Raw genomic sequence first — 13,962 nt, forward strand, 5'->3', positions numbered from 1 at the left:
TTTAGAAAGTGCAGGATCTGGCAGCTCTTTACAGAGGCCTAGGACACCATCGTTATTCACCTGTCCCAGTGCATAAATTACTATTTATTCAAGCCTAATTCTGAATTTTGCTTGGGTAATGTCTGCAAACGCTTGTTGATTGGGATAAGTCACAGGGTTTCTTTCAGATTTTGTTTTGTTTACGTGCCAAGATCAGCAAAACATGTCTCTTGCTCGGTGTTACTGAAACACACCGGTACTTCCAGTCCCTCCCATGTGTGTTGTCATCCTCCCATGCCTGGGACAGGGGGAGCTGGATGTGTGGCTCTGCTATCTCCACAATCTCCTGGCTGGAAAAACGCCTGAAATACGGGAAAAGTTTTAATCAGACCTTGCAGATCTTCCCACGCTGGGGAACAGCCCTGCAGGGAACCACACGCAGGAACCCCTCCGTGGGCACCAGGAAAGGATTTTGACCTTCTGGCGTGGGTAAAACACCAGTTTTGTGTTAGAAGCCACAATTTATGAAGCACAAGGTTTGAAATGGGTGTTAATGCTCACGGAACAAAATTTGAGCCTCTTTCTACCTGGGGATGGTGACACCCAGGGTTTGCTCCTAAGCTAAATTGTCCCGTGAGTTTATTTTAAAATCCTGAGATTTTATTAGTAACAGCTGACTTCTCACATCTCCAGATCTGACAGAGAACTGAAGTTCAATGGCTAGTCGAGCTCCTGTAGAGGGAAATAAAGGCAGATAGCAGAGTTTGCTCCAACTTTGCACTCTGCTTTTGGGGATGCTGGGACAGGGTGTGTTCATCCCGCTCCAGGACCACAAGGGAATTCTCCCCAATATCCCATTAAACTCTGCCCTGTGGCAGTGGGAAGCCATTCCCCCTTTTCCTGGCACTACATGCTCTTCTAAAAAGTTCCTCTCCATCTTTCCTGTAGGTTTCCTTTAGCTACTGGAAAGCTGCCAGATGGATTTAGGAGAACTCACACCCTGCTACACCTCAGCTGCTCCGAGCAAGCTATACTGATGGCAGAACTTAATATTTTGGGGGCACTACATATGCTCAGAAGGGTTCAGGGCGGCTTCTTTGAGACCACACCTCCAGGGCTGTGTCCAGTTCTGGGCGCTCCCAGCCAGATGGGATCAAAACACAGCGAGCAGCGGGCTGGTCCTGTGCACCCTAAGCTGTGCTGGGCAGTGGGGGCTGTGAATCCCTCCGGGAACGGGATGGCAATGGGAATGGCAATGGGAATGGCAATGGGAATGGGAATGGGGATGAGGTTGGGGATGTCCAGGCGCAGCGCCCCCCGGCAGGGAGGGACGGGCACAAGATGGCGGCCGGGATGACACGGCGGTCACGTGGCGCGCGGTGCCCCCGCCCCGCCCGCGGCCGCCGCACGGGACACGGGAACGGGGTACTGGAAACGGGACACGGGGAGCGGGCTGGAGCCGCCGCACCGCCCGGGGACCGCCCGCCGGCCGCACCCACCCGGCCCGTAGCGAGCCGCGGCTCCGCACGGTGAGTGAGCGGCGAACCAGCGGCCTCCGGCTCAGCGCAGGCCCGGGGGTGGCGGCGGGACGGGACACCGGCGGTGACAGCGGGGACGCGGCCGCCGCCGCTCCAGCAGGGACGTGCCGCGCGGGGCTCCGGCTCCTCGTCCCGGCGGCGGCCCCCGCAGTCCCGGGGGATGCAAGGAGAGCTCCGGCCCCCGCAGCACCGGAGGCTCCGGGGGGGCTTCGGGCTGCTCAGCCCGGGGGTGTGACAGAGCTCCGGCCCCGCAGCGCGGGCGGATCTGGGCCCCTCGGCCCCCGGGCGCACCGGCAAGGTGCGGTCTGCTCAGCCTGGGGAGGCTGGGAGCGCAGCTCGGGGCTGCGGCCGCGGGAGCCCAGGGCAGCTCTGGGAGCGCAGCTCGGGGCTGCGGCCGTGGCAGCCCTCGGCAGCTCGGTGCTCTGCCCGGGGGAGCTCTGCCCGCTTCGGGGCCGCAGCCCTGGGGTGCCGGGAGCTGCGGCTCCCCGAGCTCGTGGGGCTGCGGCCGCTCCCGGGGAGCGGTGGGAGCCCGAGCTGGGGCGGTTGCGGGTGGTGCTGGGGCAGCGCTGCACCCCCAGCTCGAGGGGCTGCAGCCCCCTCAGCCCAGGAGCCGGGAGCGGCTCTGTTCCGCTCAGCCTGGTCGGGTCTGTCCCTCCTTCCCGGGGTGTTGGAGTGGCGGGTCTGGTCCTCCCTGCCCCAGAGGCTCTGCAGGGACATCTGGTCCCTTCAGCTCATGTGGCAGTGTGGGGTGAGCCCGCTCCCCTCAGCCTGGGGGCTCCAGACCCTCTGCTTGCTGGGATGCAGAGGCAGGATGCTCCCTGCTCCAGGGGAAACTGGAGGCATCTGCTGTGAGTGGGAGCATCCCATCCCATCCCATCCCATCCCATCCCATCCCATCCCATCCCATCCCATCCCATCCCATCGTGGTGACATTGGGGCTGTGCTGCCTCGCTGGGGCTGAGGTTTGTGGGGTGATGGTTTTGTCCCTCTCTTGGGGACGAACGGGGGTGAAAAGGAGAGACCTGTCCATCCTGGCAGCCGGGTGTGCTCCCTGTTTGCTCGTGGAATGGCTTGCTGATTGCCCGGCTGCAGTATTTGGATTTTTCACGGTGTATAAAGCATGGGGCTGTCTTTGTACTGTGTTCCTGCTTGAGGCCCTGTTTTGATCAAGGTTTCTAATTTATTCTGTCTTGTGTGAAAACCTCATTAAAGAGTGCCTCGATGCCTTCAAGGCACCATAAATACACGGAGAGAGGATGGGAAAAGGGAGAAAAAGATTATTATTTGTAAAAAATGGGAGCTCTGCCATATTGACACGGTGCTGCTGAAGCTTGCTGATGCAGGCAGCCTCTCCTAGCAGAGCAGCACCGGGATGTCGATGAGCGTCCTCGTGTCACTTTGGCTGATGGTGCAGCCTGGTGTGACAGCAGGATTTGTAGTGATGCCTTCAGACTCCCTTCTCCCAGGTCCACATGGCCGAAAATGCTTTTTTGTTGGCTTCCATTCCCAGCTGTGAAGCAATGCAAAGCACAGAACCAGTGCAAAACAGCTGGCTGAAGTCAGTGGAGGTGGTGCCGTGGATCTTGGTGGGTTTGGGCTTGGCTGTGGTTTTTTTTGGGAGTGGATGCTGTATTGGAGTTGCATTCTGGTTTGTTTTGTGTCGTATTTTGTGGGTGTTAAAATTGCTCCAGCTTTGTGAAGTTGTGTGGAGTTTGGAAAGAGAGGGCAGTCGCCCTGGTTGGTGGCAGACAAAAGGTAAAGGCTGCTTTTACAACATGGATAATAAACCCCCTCTAAATCCAGAGAGATTGCCGCGATTTTTCTGAGTTTTTGGGCATGTGGAGCAGAACTAAATTCAGCTCAGTTGCCTTTAGACTGTGTTTGTGATCTCTGCAACAAATGGTGATTTCCAAATTATTACGCTTCTTTCTCCTTCCACACTATCAACCTGGGAACAGCGTCTCATGTTAATTAGCTTTTAATGTGACACAAATTTAATAAATCCAAGTGGGTGGATGATTTTCAGGACTTGGAGGCGTTATGGATGTTATTTGACTGCTCAGAGTTAATGGTTAAAAGGCAGTGATTTGTTGTTTTCCATGGATCTCATTGTTTCACTCAACACTCATCAAGATTGAATAGGTGCTACTTTTAATTAGATAATTCTTGAGTTCCCTTGAACTGGACCCGTGCACTGTGGGTGATGGTGACTTAAAAGTTCTTCCTTCTTCTGGTTGCTGCCTCTGTGCATCACTCAGCGTTGGTTAATTGGTGCACTAAATATGGGTGGCCTGGGACTTACTCGGATTTAAAAGCAATTTCAGCCTGGCCGTAAGGAATGGTTGCAGAATTAAAGGCTTTTTAATTGGGGCAGCAGGACATCCTGTGAGAGGAAAAAAAAAAAAAGATTGCTCAGAAATAATCCAGACCCTTGTTGGAGGAAGGGCCTGTTTGAGTAATAGAATAAATCCATATAGCATCACCAAAAAGTGAAGAAGTGTTGCACACGGGCCTGAAGGCTGCTTTTGCTGGAGGTGGCACGAGGTCCCTGTTTCCCGGGGTGGTCTGCAGGGCAGGAAGGATTTCCGAGGCTGCCCAGCCAGGTGGGTGCAGGCTGTTCCTTGCTGAAGTGGGCAGAGCACCTGATGCTATTTCAGTCGTGATTCAAGTGCAGCACATCAAACCCAACTGTACGGCTCTGAAGTGGAGGTGAGCTTAAAAGGAGCTCAAAAAGCGGAGGTTTTTAGAGGTTTCTTGGATTTGATGGTCACGAACTGAGCTCCCAGGTACTGGCAGTGCTTTCCAAAGGATATTTGGTGTCATTGGAGGATTTTTGGGCCCAGGGCACCAGCACACAAAGAGGGGAGGAGCCGTCTGGAAGGGCTGGTGTTCTGCATGGAATCTCCAGCATTTAATACAGCTTGAATTCCCAAAGTGTGTGCTGTGACATCATTAAGTTAATTATTAAATCCTGTCCTCCTCCTTCCCCAGAATACTGGGGGAAATGCAGAAGACTGAGGAATGTGTGAAACCTACCAGCTTTTTGAGATGATTTCATCCCAATCGTATTTTATTATTTTGAAAATCTGCTTAGCAAAGTCAGTGTTTGGTGCAGGTTGCTTTGCCTTTTCATGGATTGTAAGAACATCCATCCTAATAAGCTGCCAGGTGTAACTGTGTAATAGGGCTTGGTGGAAGGTGTCCTTGTCATGGCAGTGGGGGTGGGAAGAGAGGGTCTTTGAGGTGCCTTCCAGCCCAAACCATTCTGAGATTCTGGATTTAAACATCTCTGAAATATTTGTCTGTATTGTTTCTGGTCTTATCAAACATGGTGTTGTAGTTGAGGGGAGGAAAAAAACCCCCAAATTCTTGAAAGTAACCCATGAGCTTTGTTCTGATAGTCCTTGATCAAGAGCTAGAAAGAGAAAACTTAATTTTGGTGACTGTAACGTGTTTCTTAAAGAAATGCAGTTACTGCTGTTGCTGGGCTCTACAGTTGACTCATCCAAATCAGGGAGCAAATCTAGAGTGTGACAGATGTCCTGTTGATGTTTCCTTCGTGTGCTGCTGCAGACCTGCTCTGCTGTCCAATTACACATCCATAATCAAAGAAAGCCACTAATAAATCCTGATTGGGAAAGCATCTTCCCTAGGTTTTGCCTGATTTGTTAATTTGCTTAGGTTTAAATGCACAACGGAATAAATCTCCCTCTGCTTAGAGCCATGAGTCCAAGACTTTTTTTTCTCTCTCACTTCCCAGCCTAGTCTGCCTTCTGTTTCCCTGATTTTGAAACCGCTTGAAGGCAGCTTTTTCTGTTTAAATAGAGCTAAGCAAAGCATATTACCAGTTGGGAAACAAAAAAGGAATTTCTAAAGTCCAATAGCTTTGTGTTTTTCTAGTGCAGGAAAACCGGCAGCTTCCTTAGCAAGCTGGGTGAGGCACAGGTGTGGTGGCAGAATTCCTCAGGTGGCTTTGCTGGACTGGCCTTTTGGGGTGCTCTGGGCACTGTCACATCCTTATCAGCTGTGTGGGACAAGGCTTGGGAATTTTATCCCTGCTCTCTGTGTCTGGGGAACAATACACAGTGGGGCTGTGTTGTCTAAGCCTTCATCAGAAAAAGTAGGAAGAAACAGAAGTAAAACCAGGGTAAATCCTGTCTGAAGGACTGAAAGAGCCTTCAAAGTGCCCCTTTCTGAACAGGAGGATCTGGAGAGGTGAGCTTTTGCAGCCTTGGCTTAAGAAGAATTTTTCATAGCTGCCATCTCCTCCTGTCCACTGCAGCCTACTCCTTTAATTTCCCTTACTAAAAAGAGCATTGCAATTGGGAGTGTTTTACAATTTCCCTTGCTGGTCCATTAGTGTATTAGCTTAGCTCCGTGTGTGTTGAATGCCACTAAATGTCACTTGCAAATTTAATGTTGGGAGCACTGAGATTTGTTCTAATTGAATTTAAAGTCTTATACTTGAATTTGTTAAAATGGCAGAGGCAGACAATTGAAATGCTTTAATGGGAGAGTGGAGGAGCACTTGCAAATCTGCTCTTAAGAGTGAGTGAATCCAACAGTGCATTTGTGTAGATGGAAGGGGACACCCTGAGCAGACAGATCAGGGTTTGATGGGGTTTTAGTGTCCCTTTGTACATCACAGCCTGGTGACAGCTGGCAAAATCCACTATGTTGAAAGTCTTAATGCTTGACGTCTGCTCAGGGTCATTGTTGACAGCAACTTAACCTTAAATGCTTCTGTAAAAATGGTAAAGATTATGGAGTCTTTCAGTGCAATTTAAATTTCTGCTTCTCCAGCCATAGTTTTAGGCAGTGCTGGAGAAAGGTTAATTGTTTGGGCTGTCGGTCTTTAAACTCAATTGTCTGTCTTCTGGGGTTTTTATTCAGGACATTGCAACTTTTTCACCTGAGAGTTTCTTGTTCTGGGAGGGGCTGGGGTGTTTTTTGTTTGGTTGATGTTTTCTGTGGGTTTTTTTTTTCTTTTTTTTTTTTTCCTGTAAAACAAAAACTGTGGCATTAAACACTTGTTTATTCTTAACTTCAGCCTAATACCCAAGGATTGGATAGGCACAGAAAAGGAGACTCTACTGCTGTGCCTTTTGTGAGGTAAAGTGTTAAAGAAATAACCCTGCATTGGAAAAGACTCATAAAGATTGGTCCTTGGCTTTCCAAGTGTGTAAATCTGTGCCTCCTTAGATAGCACAGTGCTTTTAAGGAGTTGGTCTGGAAACACTTCCATTAAATCTCGTGATACCAGGCTTTGACCTTCTGCCATTGAGCTGGCATTTCATACGGGCTCCTGGCATGAACTCTCCTGCCACTTTCAAGTAAAATCTTATCAGGCATTGGAAAAGTTTGACTCTGCAGTCAAGCATTGTGCCAAAGCTGTAAAAGCCCTATTTGTACACAAAATGGATTTTTGCTTGCTAGGAGGGCTTGGGGTAGTGCTTCAGAAACTGCAGGAATGGCTTTGGATCTACATAGTAATGAAACAGCTCCATCAAAATCGAGTGTCTCCTCCTCTCTCAGCTCTGCTCTTTGTCTTCTGTGTGTCCCTGCCTGGAGTTTTACATAGCCAGGTTATATTGCTCTGGAAAAGTTTCTCAGGGAAGTTAATTTAAAGCTATTTGAAAGGCTTAAAAAAAAGGCTCTGCTATTAGGGTGATGAAAAAGACCTTGAAAGTGCCTTGAGAGCGATTGCTGCTGGAGTACCTGCTTGGCCATGTGAGTGGTGAGCTGCTCCCAGAGGGAACACTCCAGGGTGTCCTCCTTCAGTGCTGGCAGCCACAAAAACCGTGGCTGCCCCATCCCTGGAAGTGTCCAAGGCCAGAGCTTGGAGCAGCCTGGGACAGTGGAAGGTGTCCCTGCCCTGGCAGGGGGTGGAATGGGTTGGGTTTTAAGGTTCCTTCCAACCCAAACCAATCTGGGATTCTGTGACACACCAGGGCTCAAACCCCGCTTGCTGTAACTGGGAGGGAAAATCCAGCACTTGTGGGTGAGCTTTGTCCCTTGCAGGGGATGCCAGTGGCCTGTGGGATGTTGAGTGTCTGGGCAATACATTTTTAGTGGAATAAGAAAGTAAACCAGCCTCAGAGGAAGGGAGAGGAACACCCGTGCTCCAGAGTGCTGGAGTTTGGGGTGCTCAGCAGAGGCAGTGGGGTGAGGTGATGCCCCAGGCAGAGCTGTGAACAAGGCAGGAGTGGACGGGGAAGGGTGAGTGCAAGCACGTGAAGATCCCTGCTGAATGACTCGACAGAACATGTTGTTCCCTTTCCCTGGGTGCTTTTGGGATGTCAGGATCCGTATTTAATGGAATTGTGGTTTTATGGAGGCTCTGCACCCTGGGAGAAGCTGGCCTTTGCCAAAAGCAATACTCAGTAATGGGCTGGGGGTTCTTATCTACTCTCCATGAAACACTGCAAAAACCTTATTTTGCAGTAATGAGCAATTACCCACAAATTAACAAAACTCTTTGTCAGATACTGCCTTTGTTTTTGTGCCTGTGCAATTTCCTAATTCATTTTTTCTCCCTTTCAAAACATAAATAGATGGGTTATCAAAGGCCATTTTAAAAACAAAACCAGGGCCCTAAGCACATTTATCAGAAGGGGATTATTTGAGTTCTGATGGTTTATTCAGAATTCCTTTGCTTGCAAGAAAATGAGTGTCTGTGCTGAGAAGACACAGACCCATGCAGCCACGTGTCTTGTATCCAAGAATTGTAATGGTTTTGAGAGGGAATGCCGGAGTTCAGGCACAGGTTCAGGAAGTGTAAGTGGCTGGGAGGATACTTGTGAACATGACAATCACAAACCACAGGCAAATCTATATTACTTCCTCCTCTGAGCAGGCCTAACCCCAAAGAAATGTCAGGTTTCTCAGGGTCCCACTGGGGTTTGAAAATGTCCAGAGAAGGAGATGGGCTGCTTTGGGGACAGGGATTCCCAGCTGGTGTGAGGAGATACCCTGCCAGCTTGACTCAGTGCCAGGGGAGGAGAGGGAGGAACCTGAGACCAGCTGATATTGGATCCAGGTGCACCAGATTGATGCACTAAAGGCCATTAGCTGTCTTCTCCTATGTGCCTGGCCAGCTAAGTTGATGTTCTTAATGAACTACTCCTTAGCTATCTTAATTTCTGACTGCTGCTCCTTAACTCATGGTCCATCAGGGCACAAGTGAATTGAGCAGCATCATTTATAATGTCTGCAGGGAACTCTCCTTGGCCACTTTATCGAGTGGCTGCCAGTCTGAAATCCTTTTATGATTCTTCCTGTTAGACTTCTTGTACTTAATGCAAACAATCTCCTTTAACCTCATAACTTTGTAATCACCCTCACACTGTAATTGTGCTTTAATGCCGCCCATTTGTAGCTGGATATGAGCAAATATTTAAAATAATTGTCCACTCTACAAAATGTTGGTTGACTTCACTTGACTTCTGTTTATTAACTCCCTGGGGATGTTGTTTCCATGTCCAGGACATCCATTTAGGTCTTTCCAAGGTAAAAGTTCAGAAAGCAGATTAGAAATCCTAGGGAATGCTATATTTCTTCACGTGGTTCCAATGTTGTGGGTGTGTGTTGCAATTCAGCCTGCAGGATGTGATGTCATGCTAATAAATTAATGACTTGTGTTTATTTGAAGATTGGATAATCACCCAGCCATGGGATAATAACCCAGGGAGCTCTTGGCCCTTCTGCTCTGAGATTCCCAGAAATGGTGATGTGGATAAAGCTTTGCCTGCCTCTGTCTTGCTGTGCTTTTCACCATGAGTATTATGGGTGGTGGGAGCCTTGTATTGATGCAGAGACACCCTGCCACCTTGCAGAGGGGCTTGGATGTGTGTTCTGACACAGGCAGCTGTGGGGACACGGAGATCCCAACCTTTGCAAGGTGCAGGTTACAAACTCTGGGCTCACTGCGTGTGCAGAACTCATCAGAGTTGAGCTTGAAGGTCTTTCCAAGGCAGGATGGAGCCATTCCATGGTTCTGTGCTCACTGGAGAGGAGCCTGTTGAGTTTCCCAGCCTGGAACACTGGTGTGTTCCTCTGTGAGGAGTGGTTGTGGTGGCAGGGTGGCTTGTGGCAGGCAGAGGCTTCCCACCCTGGCACCCAGGGGAGGAGGGCACACCTCAGAGCTGTAACCTCTGATTCCTATCACTGAACCTCTGCCTTCAGGTTCACCTTTCATTCCCAGAGAAACCCAAGGCTGGGGTACATCCATTCCAAGTGAGCTTTCTGGGCTGATTTAATTAATGACTGTTAAAGAGCAGTCTTTTCTTCCCAATTTCCAGTGTTAAAGGGTGTTCCACGAGGTTTTGGAGACAGGCTCTGTGGTTTGCCTGGCAGGTGGGGCTGAATCAAGAGGGAGATAACAGCACTGAGGGAAACAGCACAGGGAATATCAGTAATGGGCTTCTTTCAGGTCTGGGTCGTGCAAAGCATTAATGACATTTTCTGCACCCCTAAACTGGAGTAACTTCTGCAGTGACTGTCAGCTGTGCCAACAAACTTTGTGTTTGGGACTGAGCTATTGTTGAGTTTTATTTTTATTTAAAAACAAGGGGCAGCTGAGGATCTGCAGTGGACTGAGGTGAAGTGGGTCTTGCTTTTGGAAATAACTGGAGGACACTTGCTGGTGGTGAACAGGCAGTGCAGTGACAGGATGTGTGCAGACAGCTGGAAATGCTCACACTTGCTTGCTTCCCAGTACTGTCCTAAATTAGGAGAGTTGGGACAGAGCCCAGTGCAGCTTGTGGGGTGTATTGCAGTGTAACATTTGCACACCAGACTGTTCCCTGTTCAGTTAGTGCTGCTCACTGCAGGGAAGAAGTACTCAGCTGTTGTGGAGTCTTTTTGCCTGGGATTGCTGGATTTGGGGGTGCTGGAGCACTGCTTGAGTGCAGAATGGTAGTTTTGCATCCTTTTGTCTTTGTGGTGTTGGTGGTCATGGAAGAGGCCCCACAAACTTCAGCTGGAAGGGAGGAAAAGTCCATGTGTTTCCACAGACACTGCAAAGTGAGAGGAGAAGAATTTGGAGAGCTGAACATGCTGATGCTGCTGTCTTTATAGCCTTAAATGTGGGTGAAGAATTAAAATAAATAAAAAGAGGAATGGTTTCTGTAGTGGCTTCTCTGGAGGCAGTATTATCTTCTGGTTCTGAGGATTAGTTTCCTTTCCTGGTCTGCTTTAAAAACATTTAATTTTTCATAAAAACAATGAATTACTCCATGGACATTTATGTGAAGGGACTGCTGAGTGCTTAATAACCTACTTATTTTATTTGGGCTTGACTTTTTAAAAATGAAGTGTTCAAGTCAGGCCCTTAGAAGACAGATTGTCCTGCCCGATTGTCTTGAGCAAAGTACCTTTTTGGTTTTAATTGGGGTTTTTATTGCTATGATTTACAGTGGCAGGGTGAGGGCAGCACCGTTCCTGCAGTGCCTCAGACAAGTGGGAAGAGAAAGAGAAGGAGCAGAGCTATTCCTTATCTGGACACTTTCTTAGGTGCTTACAGAGCTGTGTACTTAAATAATTCCTCCATGGAAGTATGGATGTGCAGCAAAGCCACACACAACGTTTAGTACAAGTGTTCTCAGCGTGACTTTGCAAATATTCCCAAGTTTGACTTAACACCTCCGCTGCTGCCTCTTGGCACCGGAGTGAGGGAGGTTTGTGCAAGGCTCAGAAATGCAGATAATATCACACACTTGGAAGTCACCTCTGGGAGCAGTCCTTGTGCCTTTCCTGGACTGGTCTGCTTACTGTTCCTCCGTGTCCACTGCCACCTCCTTGTGTCCACTGCCACCTCCTCGTGTCCATTCCCATGTCCTGGTTTCCACTGCCATGTCCTGGTGTCCACTGTCACCTCCTTGTGTCCATTCCCCTATCCTGGTGTCCATTTCCACAACCTGGTGTCCATTCCCACATCTTGGTGTCCACTCCCATGTCCTGGTGTCCACTCCCTCCTGCTGGTGTCCCCTGCCACCTCATTGTGTCCACTGTCACTTCACTGTGTCCACTCCCACGTCCTGATGTCCATTCCCATGTCCTTGTGTCCACTGCCACCTTCCCCATCCATTCCCATCTCCACAGACCCTGTCCTGTCTTGTGAGCCCCAAGTCCTGCCTTGCTTTGGGACCCCTGCGCTGCATTTGGGGTTTTTGGGGAGAGGGGAGGGGAATTTGGCATTCCAGCAGCAGCTGCCTTTGCCAGGTCAGCCCCCCTGTTTGTGTGTGCTGTTCCCTGTGCTCAGAATGCAGGAATATTGTTCAAACTTGGACTCTGCTGTCATGTGCAGATGCAGTGAATTTCCTAGAAACTTCAGGGAGGGGATGAAAGTGATGTAGATAGTTTGTAACAACTGGTGATTCAGTCATTGAAGCATAAACTGGATTTTTAATGTGCTGAAGAAGAAAACAAAGCTTGGCTTGGTAAGGTCAGCATCAGAAATTTAGGGGGCGTGTTGATTTTTCTTTTGTATTACAGTTTATGGAGGACATTTTATTTTTTCCTTAATTAAACTGCTTTTGCAATGTGTGTCAGTGCATCTTAAATCCTGTGTAGGAAGATCTGTGGCTGTATTTGATGAGGGCAGAACCTTCTGCTGCCTCTGGGACTTCAGCTCCCCTTTTTGCAGCTGGATTGTGTTATCCAGGTTGTTTTTAATCCTTTCCCCTGTCAGTTTGTTGAGCAAACTTCCAAGTGCAGGACTGTGGGCATTGGGACACCCCTCAAAATGTAGGATTGTGGAGATTGGGACATCCTTCCAAGCGCAGGATTATGGGGATGGGGACACTCTTCTGGGGAAACTGGGACACCCCTCCAAGTGTGGGTTCTGGAGGATAGGGACATGCCTCAAAGTTTAGGATTCTGGAGACTGGGACACCCTTCCAAGTGTGGGATTGTGGGAATTGGAACACCCCTCAAAGTTTAGGGTTCTGGGGACTGGGACACCCCTTCAAGTGTGGGTTGTGGGGACTGGGACACCCCTCCAAGTGTGGGTTCTGTGGTACAGCGATGCCCTGTAAGTGTTGGATTGTGGGGCCTGGGATACCTCTTCAGGTGTGGAATTGTGGGGACTGGGACACCTCTCAAAATGTAGGATGCTGGGGACTGGGACACCTCTCGAAGTGTGGGTTTGTGGGAATCAGGACACCCCTCCAAGTGTGGGTTGGGGGGATTGGGACACTGCTCAAAGTTTAGGACTGTGGGACTGGGACACCCCTCCAAGTGTGGGTTCTGTGGTACAGGGACACCCTGTAAGTGTAGGATTGTGGGAACTGGGACACCCCTCCAGGTGTGGGATGGTGGGGATTGGACCCCTCCCAGTGTGGGCTGTGGGGATTGGGAGGATGCTTTGCCCATTTCCTTCCCCTTCGTTTAAGAACCAAAGCACTGAGCAGAGCTGCAAGGGGGAGAGGGAGGATCCATCCTGCAGGCTGCCAGGGGATGGGTCTGGCTTCTCCCCACACTGGCTTGTGGTGAGCCACGATGGAACTGGATGGACACATCCCAGTGCTGCTCCCTCCCAGGTGTCACCGTGCCAGGTCCTGTTCGTCCTGCAGGACATCTGCCTGCATGTTCACCTCCAGAAGTGCAGCCAGGATCCCATTTCCAAGGCCTGCTTTTCCCTGCAGAGTGCCTGAAGCTGGAGTCAGGGATCAGCATCCTGCCAAGGGCAGGGCAGGGAGAGAGAGCTGGCTGCAGTTCCAGCTGGGGGTGGTCCCATTCCAGCAATTAGGAGGAATTAATTGCTTGGCCAGAGCCCCAATACATTGCAGATGGCTCTTAGAGGGATGGAACAGATTCCTGATGCTGAGGTGTGTCCAGTTTTGGAGAGGTGGATCCAGAAACTGCATTTTTGCCAGACATGAGGCCAGCTGGCTCGTCAAATCTGCAATAGAAGAGTTTCTTTAGCTGAGAAATGGGATATCATGTACTGCTGATATTTCTGAGAATGGGGGAGCTTAAATTTCTTGCTTACATTGGGAACTGAAGGCAGACAATCAATCCCTGGTTTGGGCTGTTGCACGGAAATGGGGACAAACAACCAATTTCAAATGGGTTTGTTTATTGTCATGACTTTGGTGGTTTTATGCAGTGCTCCTCTTGGTGTTATGTTCCTGTTATCCCTTTTGAACAAGGCATCTGTGCATCCCAGGGAAGGTCTTTCCTACTGATAGTGACTCCTTGCTTCTGAGCACAGGATTTGTCTGCAGCCCCAGCAGCACTTCCCCATTTTATGGAAGATTTAGCTCAATTTTCCACCCAGAAAAATGATTTTCTGTTAATTTTTAGTGAAAATATGTTGCTTTGTTCAGGTCAAATTTGCAGATACACTTGTGGAGCTCAGTTTTTCTCTTTCCTGCCAATGTAGTGCTTTTGCACCTTTCATAAATCATCTGATGAACTGCTGAAGCTGGAAGAGGCTGTTTGG

The 13,962-nt window shown here is 49.4% G+C and overlaps 1 protein-coding gene across 4 annotated transcripts in view; it reads left to right on the forward strand.

The window, feature by feature from the left end:
- The first annotated feature begins 1,373 nt into the window (after positions 1-1,373).
- The window catches only part of SGMS1 (sphingomyelin synthase 1), an 88,895-nt gene continuing 76,306 nt past the window's right edge, over positions 1,374-13,962 (forward strand). For 3 of the 4 annotated variants that reach the window (XM_041404914.1, XM_041404912.1, XM_041404917.1), the window contains exon 1: positions 1,374-1,508. The gene's annotated coding sequence lies outside the window, so the exon portion shown is untranslated. The remainder of the gene's footprint in view (positions 1,509-13,962) is intronic. The other variant, XM_041404916.1, reaches the window with a different exon arrangement.

Source organism: Onychostruthus taczanowskii, unplaced genomic scaffold, assembly GCF_017590055.1.
Source record: "Onychostruthus taczanowskii isolate IOZ18803 unplaced genomic scaffold, ASM1759005v1 scaffold22, whole genome shotgun sequence".
NCBI classification, from domain to species: domain Eukaryota; kingdom Metazoa; phylum Chordata; class Aves; order Passeriformes; family Passeridae; genus Onychostruthus; species Onychostruthus taczanowskii.